This window comes from Psittacula echo (assembly GCF_963264785.1).
Source record: "Psittacula echo genome assembly, chromosome: 3".
Lineage (NCBI taxonomy): Eukaryota > Metazoa > Chordata > Aves > Psittaciformes > Psittacidae > Psittacula > Psittacula echo.
The window spans coordinates 9,752,080-9,759,317 of NC_137736.1; positions in this window are offsets into that span (position 1 = coordinate 9,752,080).

The window sequence follows — 7,238 nt, forward strand, 5'->3', positions numbered from 1 at the left end:
CCCCTCCTTTAAGATACTCCACATCCTCCTGCATTTTCCATTTGAATGTAAAAGGAAGAGAGCCTACAGATTCTTACTTCTGAACAAGTGAAATGATCACAGAGACAACACTGGTTTCACATGTAGCCAAACCCCAGCAGGGGAAAAGAAACAAGTGTGGTCAAAATGAAGCTGTTCAGAGATGGCAAAGCACTGCTGAAGCTCTCTCCTCCACAGCTCTTCACTTCAAAGTCAGGATGCCCAGTGATAGGCTCACAGACAATGATATCACAAAATACACTCCACAACATCCTAATCTGCTCTTCCAGCCAGTGCAGCTTGAGTTCTGAACTCCTCATCGCTGCAAAGATCTTGTGGGCAGTTTGTTAATGACAAACCCTTGGTCAAAAAACCCCACTGCTTCAAACAGTCACAGAATCGCTAAGTGCCTCCCCAGACCAAAATGCTATCAAGTCACTTATGCTTTCACAGACCCTGCGAGGCCGGGAAAGAGTTTAGCCCTTGGCATAAGAGTTATTTTACAACCCTGACAGTCTTCTAAATCGGCAAACAACGCTGTTTCACAGCGGCTGTCCAAAGCATGCCGCTAATGGAACAGAACAGTTAAAGCAATAGCTTTCGCCTCTGTTGGGCACGCTCGGAAGCGTTCAGGTACGCAACCCAGACCAGCATTGCCAAGGCTCAGAAGAGACTCTCGATCAGATTTATCCATGTGAGCTTCCCAGAGCCTAACTTACTTAATGGAAATAACCATGCTGTCTTGTGAGCCCGGGACTTGGCCATCACTTCAGCGACCCAACCACCTTCTAAACAGAGAAGAACGTCTTCCCTCCGCCTGGTCGCTTCTGTACCCTTTTGCTGACCGGGGGGTGAGCCCAGCCATAAAGCAGCTTGGTTTATATGGCCTGGGCACACGAGGCATCAGCAGAGCCTTCACACCAGTCTGAATTGCATCCATGCTGGCACATTAAGAGCACAGTGGTTCCTCCAAAGCCGAGGCTTGGCAGAGCAAGCGCTGCCCTTCCTGAGGGGCTACACCTACGGCACTGAAGTGAGCCGAGATCTCTCACCTGAGCCGGGACCCGCCGTCCCAGCAGCCACCCCACGGAGCCCTGGCCAGCAGCAGGGAGGCCCGGCGGCGGCTGCCTTCCCCCTCCGCCCAGCCACGGCAGCCGGCGCCCAGCGGGGCCGCAGCGGGCTCCCCGCGCAGCCGGCACCACCGGAGCCTTCAGGGACTCCTGGGCCTCCGCCGGCCGCGGAAGCCGAACCGGCTGCCCCACCGCCGAACCGGGCACCCCGGGGCAGAGCGGCGGTGGGAGGGCGCGGTGGCGGACAGCGGCCCCTCACATACACACCACGGACGGACTCACCTACCTCCCTCCCGCGGCCGCCTCATAGCCGCTAACGGCACCGCCCCGCCGATGCCGCGATGCTCCCCGCCACCTTCTCCCGGCGGCAGCCGCCGTCGCTACTGCTCCTGCCGCCGCTTTCCGCTTCCTGTGCCCGGCACCGCCCCGGCCCTCCTCCGCCGCAGCCACCGCCCCCGGGCGAAGCTTCCCTGCTCGAGCAGCGGCTGCCCTCCCGCGGGGACGCCCAGCCCCGCTCTGCCGCGTCTGACGCCGCCGGTGCCCGCCCGCACCCGGTCCCCGGCAGGGAATCATGGAGTCAGCTCGGTTCGGTTGGACCTTTAAGATCATCAAGTCCAACCATTCCCCAGCACTGCCAAGGCCACCACTAACCCATGGCACTGAGGGCCTCGTCTGCACGGTGTGTGAACACTTCCAGGGACAGTGACTCCAGCACTGCCCTGGGCAGCGTGTTCCAGTGCCTGAGCACCCTCTGGGGAAGGAATTGTTCCTCATCTCCATCTAAACTTCCGCTGGTGCAGCTTGAGGCCGTTTCTTCTTGTCCCATCACTTATTCCTTGGGAGAAGAGACCGACTCCACCTCACTCCATCCTCCTTCCAGGCAGTTGCAGAGAACTGCTCATGTTCAGTTCCATTAATCAGCACCCCGAGGTCCTTTCCCATGAGTAGCTTTCCAGCCACTCTTCCCCAAATGTGGAGTGTTGTAGCTAGCAATGCTATATCTTCCAGCTACAAAGCTGGCATCTCCCAGCCAGCCCTTGCTGCAGCCATACCTGGTGGGGACTCACATCTGGACCTGTTGCTCACCCCTTTGAGGCGCGATTTAATCCTTTGAACCTCTTGCTGAAGTTCTGCCTCCTCCACATCTCAGCTCTCAAAGCCTGCCCTGGGCACCTAATTCCTTACACCCATGCTCTGGGTAGCTGGGAAGGGAACAGGCAGAGTTCTGCATGCCATGGAAGTCACCCTTCCTGTATTCAAATGTTGCTCCTTTTTCACTTCACCTTTAGGTTGTCTTACCCTTTAAAAATAATTAAGATTTCAATGAACCAGCACCTGGGAATGCATGAAGAAAATCTAGACCTCCTAGATTCCAGCCCTTTGCTTTGAACTCCTGAAGAACCATCCGACAAAGGGAACAAATGCAGAAGATGCTGAAGTTATTCCTATCAGATAGTTTCTGTGTTGCATTATTGTGGCTTCTGTAGATTGGATCTTTCATATTTTCCCTTCAATTTCTCCTCATTCCTTTTTTCCAAACTAATGCCAGGGTTTTATTTGTGGTGCTTGCCCCCTACTCAGCATCCACACAACATGGAATGACTTTCCAATGGAACAGTTATCCAGGAATTCAAACAAGCATTTCCCTATCAGTCCAATTCGGTAGTTACACTACCTCCTGTTTTGCATGTACATGCTTATCCAAACCTGGAAGAGGCTGATATCAAGTGATAGGCTCCATCTTGTATTATGCATCATCATGTGTCTAAACTTGCCCAAGGCCTGGGTACTCTGCTGCATTCCAGGCACTGGCCCTGCCCTGGAAAGCATCTGACAGCCTGATGAAAGCCTCCCTCTCAGCCTCACTGACTGCTGATGCCTCCCATGGCTCAGCTATCACAACAGGGTTTGCTTCCTCCCTGCTCAGAGGTGGGAAAATGCAACTAAAGGCAACAGTTTATTCAGTCCGTGCGTCTGGTGCAGGGGAGAGCTGAGTGCATGGAGCAAGGTTTTACCTGTGCCACATGGGGAAGAAGACAAGAGGAGATGCTGCCCTGCCTGAAGGGCTACAGAAACTCAGTGTTAAACTTAACAAGGGAAAAGGGCCTTTTTCAGAGGTCTTTAACTGGACTTCCTTGAAGGCATCCAAAAAACTCTATTCAGTCTGTATTTCTTCTCCTACTATGCTACCCCAACTGCTGCTCAAGAAGATTTAGAGGATTTCTAAATACTAGTTTCATGGTCTAGAGCAGCAGGACTTGTTTCAACACCCCATGTGAAGGAGATTGCTAAGAGGTCTAAGCTAAGGACTTACACAAACCTCAGAGAGGACCAGAACCTATGACCTGTCCAGACCTAGCTGGTATAGATACATGCCAGACCCAGCAGTGAGGCCCACTTGCACCCAGCTTGGTCAAGCTGTTACACAGAGTATCAGCAAAGGAGGAATACGCTGAAGATGGACTGTTACATGCTTATCTCTCATAATCTGTTTAAACCATTGAGATGTGAGGAAACGTTTGGCATGAGTTTGGCATGTCTTCTCACAAATGCAGTACCATCTGAACAGAGCCAAGACGGGTAGATGGCTGAGTCCAGCATGGAAAACACACACTGGCTCATTCATGTAGGGAATTCAAAATGATATAGAGCTCTGCTTTTTAGAGGAAATACTCAAATATGACTCTACTAATCCTGCTACTGCATTCCTCCGGTTTGTGTTTTTCACGCTGAAAAGCAACAGTTGGACAGAAAACCAGGGAGAGATGGATTTTGTGGTCAAAGTTGCGTGGAACAGAAGTTATCTTGTATCTACTTAGAAGAGGTACTTCTGGAATGTGGGCATTATCCCTTCTTATAACAAATCCTTTAGGATTTGTGTCTTACATTTTGATTTGCTGATCACAGTGCATGACCAGTGTATTATCCAGTCAAATGAGCTAAAGAAAGGTCCATGTTCTCTTTTCTAGGATCCTCTAGTGTAAAGTGATGGAAGTTATCACACAACTTGACATATAAGTTACCCTTTGAAGTTATTTCTTTGCTTAAAAGCTTTATACATTCACTTATTCTTAAATAAATCCATTTACTTATATTTTTCTAAGGATCATCTTTGTGGGCCAGATTCTGCCTTTTTTGGAGACACATACATACACACATACTTTTGTTAAGGTATAAGGTTGAATTTGCTGTAGATTTTCTCCATCACCTAGGAAACCAGTCTACTTTCTTCCCCCAGCATGTAGACTTCACTTTTCCCAACACCCAGTGACATATCCTGATAATTTTTGTCTGCGACATGTGCATAAACCCTGATTTCTCCAGGATTTCTCTTTCCTGAGTAGCATGAAAAGATCCTTCTTAAGTTACAGGCCACAGAGATTCCTCATCAAACACAGTTTGTCTGTACAATGCTTTGAGAATCAGAGGCAGTGCTTTGTCAAGTAAGAAACACAAGTATGAGCTGAGCCAGCACAAGTAAAACGTATTCTCAATTACTGCCCAATGTTAGATGGCATCAGCTGGAGCCTCCAGTGTGGGGTGTAAAGTTTTCCACTGAGACTGGATGCCACTTCATAGATGCTACCTGAGGAAATTGCTTGTACATCCAACGTGAACTCTCTGTGATCTTGCTCTGTGCCACTGACCTCAATCTAGCATCACACACCTTGAGCTTAAGTAAACATGCAGTGACAGATATGCACAAGGAGCCACGTTTCAGCTCTTCTGCTGCAGAAATCTTTGTTTAGAGGAAGAGAAAGGGACACGAGTACAAAAGAACACCTTCCTTCCCTTTTGGAGTGGTTGCTATTTAGAAAGGGAAAATGCGTAGTACTGCACAGCTGAAGAAACAGCATGACATTTATTTTGCATAGCAGCTTGCATAAAAGCTACTAAGCCCTTTATGGAATCAGTTATCCAAAATACGTGATTTCTGCCCAAATAAAGAGAAATGGTGGTGGGTAGCAAACACGAGAAAAACTTCACTTGGCTGAGATTCTGCAAAACCTAGTTCAGGATTCACTTGAAATCTCACTTCCATTTCAAAGCAGGTAGAATCATAGAATTATAGAATGGTTTGGGTTGGAAAGGACCTTAAGATCATCCAGTTCCAACCTCCTGCCATGGGCAGGGACACCTCACACTAAACCATGTCGCCCAAGACTCTGTCTAACCTTGTCTTGCACACTGCCAGGGATGGGGCAGCCACAGCTTCTCTGGACAACCTGTTCCAGCGCCTCACCACCCTCACAGTAAAGAACTTCTTCCTTATATCCAACCTGAACTTCCCCTATTTCAGTTTGAACCCATTACCCCTTGTCCTATCATTACAGTCCCTGATGAAGAGTCCCTCTCCAGCATGCTTGGAGCTCCCTTCAGATACTGGAAAGCTTTTCTTTGGGTTCAGCAGATGTAAAGAATATTGTTTCTAAAACTCCAAAGCAACAAAAGCTCCACAGACCAGAAGTATTTCCTAGGTAGATAGAAAGGGGAAAAATAAGGTAGATTTCATCTGTGCAGGTGAAGAGGACTAGAGAGGGGAAAAAGAACATCTTTTGTCTGACTTGCCCCTAAGTTAGAGGGCTAGAACCTATTGCATACCATGAGCTTTCCTTTGTGCATACCAGAAGCCCTGCAGCCCCCTGTGGACCTTATCTTAGAGGTTTGTCATATCCTCCTCTCCTTTATAACTCTAGTCACAGGGTGGGGGGCACAGCACAGAGGCAGAGCCCCATCTTTTAGAAACAAAGGAAAAGATGAGGCCTCAAATAGGAATACCTGGCAATAGTGGTGGCAGACTATTTCAATCTGTTCTGGGGGACTCAGCCACAAAACAAATCCTGGCCATGTGTAATTGCACAGTGGCCAGAGAATCCGTAGGTGGGCTGGGATTTGGCCATAGCTGAGGAAAGAGAACCTACTGGAGCACTTGGGAATGAAACCCTTTTAAAGAAGGGCAATAAATATACAGGAAAAGAATAAGTGGAGGAACAGAGCCTTGGGCCTGCAGAATGAAATTCCGTGTTCTGTCAAGCTAGCAAAGAGAAAAGCATAATTGGTGGTTTAATTCTGGCAAAGAGAGAGTGTTTTTCCAGGCTGGAGATCACTGCCCTTCTCTCTGAGAGGAAAGAGCAACATGCGCTGCTGCACTGATGAACAGTGCCACCAGCCGGCCTGCGGGAAGAGTGCCAGTTCACATGGCAGGGAAATAAGGGAATGTACATCCACTGACCACCTTTCACTCCACAGCCAGAATCTGAACCTGCAAACCTTTTGCCAGACCGGCTGTGATGTTGAAAGGATCCTTGGCTTTTTGTGCATGTTTCTCAATGAAACTACCGGATCTTTATGGCTTTGAGACTGTCATTGAAGATGAAGGTGGTTATGAAGCGAGGAAGAGCCTTTATTCCTATGGAAGCAGTTTCTAATAAAAAGTGTCAAGGAAAAGAATGCCAGACATGTCCATTAAGAGATTCATCAAGGAAGGAGGCAGAGTGCTCTAAATACCATTGCCTTTGTTTCAGGTTTTCAGTTTCCCAGGATTGCTGACAGTGGCAGTAGAGCAAATTCAAGTCTTCTGAAGAAGTGACAAAACCAGAGCTTCCTCGTAAACCTCTGTTTCCTTTCCTGGAAGGTGAAACCTCTACCGTGTTCAATCAAGGAGCCAGGTTATCACTTGGAACGCTGGGATGGGTTTTTCACATTCTCACTTTTGCTGCTTTCTGAGTCACTTCTGTCATTCTGAACTCCCAGTCATCTCCCCCTCAGACATGGTATAAACAGGTCAGTTGGTGGCTCTCAACAGAAGACTAACACATAGTTCTAAAAAAAAATCTGACAGGCATCACACTAATCACAGAATGGTTTGGGTTGGAAAGGACCTTAAAGCTCATCCAGTTCCAACCACCTGCCATGGGCAGGGACACCTTCCACTAGAGCAGGTTGCTCTAATCCCTGTCCAGCCTGGCCTTGAACACTGCCAGGGATGGAGCATTTGTCACTTCTTTGGGCAACCTGTTTCAGTGCCTCACCACCCTCACAGTAAAGAACTTCTTCATCCTATCTAAGCTGAACTTCCCCTGTTTCAGTTTGAACCCATCACCCCTTGTCCTATTGCTACAGTCCCTAATGACGAGTCCCTCTCCGGCA